Source organism: Grampus griseus, assembly GCF_964374135.1.
Source record: "Grampus griseus genome assembly, chromosome: 4".
NCBI lineage: Eukaryota > Metazoa > Chordata > Mammalia > Artiodactyla > Delphinidae > Grampus > Grampus griseus.
This window is the reverse complement of record NC_138997.1, coordinates 33,741,720-33,744,198: the sequence shown is the minus strand read 5'-3', so window position 1 is coordinate 33,744,198 and position 2,479 is coordinate 33,741,720.

Sequence of the window (2,479 nt, the reverse complement as noted above, 5' to 3'; positions counted from 1 at the left end):
GCTTCTTTTCATCTTTGCTATTTTTTCTTGAGTTTTGTATGTATGTTTGTTTTCATTTGTTTTCTTCCACCATTTTTTTCTTTTCTCTTGTCTCTTTTTTCCATTTTTTGCCAAGCTGGTGGTTTGTGGCATTTTGGTACAGGGGTCAGGCCTGAGCCTCTGGGGTGGGAGTGCCAAGACCAGGATGCTCTAATGCCAGAGAACTCCTGGCCCCAGGGAATAGTAATTGGCAAGAAATCCCCTAGAGGTCTCCATCTTAACTCCAAGACCCAGCTCCACCCAACTGTCAAGAGGCTTCAGTGCTGAATGCCCCATGACAAACAAAAAGCAAGACAGGAACACAAACCCGCCTGTCAGAAGACAGGCTGCCTAAAGTCATACTAAGCCTATAGACACCACAAAACACACCACCTGATGTGTCTTGCCCATCCAAGGGGAGAGATCCAGTACCACCCAAGAGAACCCAGGCACCAGTCCCTCCTATGAGGAAGCCTACTGGTCCAAACTCACCCACTGGGGGCAGACACCAGAAACGAGAGGAACTATGAACCTGTAACCTGTGGAAAGGAGACCTCAGGGTGAGGTCAGAGAAGATAAAGAAGATAAAGAAATATGTTGCAGATAAAGGAGCAAGGTAAAAACCCACAAGGCAAATGAATGAAGAGAAAACAGTAATCTACCTGAAAAAGAATTCAGAGTAATGATAGTAAAGATGATCCAAAATCTCAGAAATAGAATGCAGAAAATAAAAGAAATGTTTAACGAAAACCTAGAAGAACTAAAGAAAAACCAGTGATGAGCAACACAATAACTGAAATTAAAAATACACTAGAAGAATCAATAGCAGAATAACTGAGGCAGAAGAAAAGATAAGTGAACTGAAAATCAGAATGGTGAAAATAACTGTTGCAGAGCAAAATAAAGAGAAAGGAATCAAAAGACTTGAGGACAGTCTTGACTTCTGGGACAACATTAAGTGCACCAACATTCAAACTACAGGGGTCCCAGAAGAAAAAGAGTAAGAGAAAGGGTCTGAGAAAATATTTGAAGAGATTATAGTTGAAAACTTCCTTAACATGGGAAAGGAAATAGTCAACCAAGTCCAGGAAGCACAGAGAGTCCCATACAGGATAAACCCAAGGAAGAACAGGCCAAAACACAATTAAACAAACTGTCAAAAATTAAATACAAGGAAAAAATATTAAAAGCTACAAGGGAAAAACAACAAATAATATACAAGGAATCCCCATAAGGTTATCAGCTGATCTTTCAGCAGAAACTCTGCATGCCAGAAGGAATGGCAGGATATATTTAAAGTGATGAAAGGGAAAAATCTACAGCCAAAATTTCTCTACCCAACAAGGCTCTGATTCAGATTTGATCGACAAACCAAAAACTTCACAGACAAGCAAAAGCTAAGAGAATTCAGCACCACCAGACCAGCTTAGCAACAAATTCTAAAAGAACTTCTTTAGGCAAGATACACAAGAGAAGAAAAAGACCTACAAACACAAACAGAAACCAATTAAGAAAATGGTAATAAGAATATATATATTGATAATTACCTTAAATGTAAATGATTAAAGTGCTCCAACCAAAAGACACAGACTGGCTGAATGGATACAAAAACAAGACCAGTATAGATGTTGTCTACAAGACACCCACTTTAGACCCAGGGACACATACAGACTGAAAGTGAGGGAATGGAAAAACATATTCCATGCAAATGGAAATCAAAAGAAAGCTGGAGTAGCAATACTCATATCAGATAAAATTGACTTTAAAATAAAGGCTGTTACAAGTGACAAGGAAGGACACTGCATAATGATCAAGGGATCAATCCAAGAAGAAGATATAACAATTGTAAATATTTATGAACCCAACATAGGAGCACTTCAATACATAAGGCAAATGCTAACAGCCATAAATGGAGAAATTGACAGTAACACAAAATAATAGTGGGGGAATTTAAGACTCCACTTTCACTGCTGGATGGATCGACCAGACAGAAAATTAATAAGGAAACACAAGCCTTAAATGACACACTAGACCAGATAGACTTAATTGATATTTATAGGACATTCTATCTGAAAGCAGCAGAATGCACTTTCTTCTCAAGTGCACACAGAGCATTCTCCAGGATAGATCACATCTTGGGTCACAAATCAAGCCTTGGTAAATTTAAGAAAACTTAAATCATATCAAGCGTATTTTCCAAACACAACGCTATGAGATTAGAAATCAATGACAGGAAAAAAAACTGTAAAAAACACAAACACATGAAAGCTAAACAATATGCTACTAAAAATCCAAGAGATCACTGCAGAAATCAAAAGAGAAATAAAAAAAATACCTGCAAAAAATGACAATGAAAACACAATGACCCAAAACATATAGAATGAAGCAAAAGCAGTTCTAAGAGGGAAATTTATAGCAATATAATCCTACATTAATAAACAAGAAAAATCTCAAATAAACA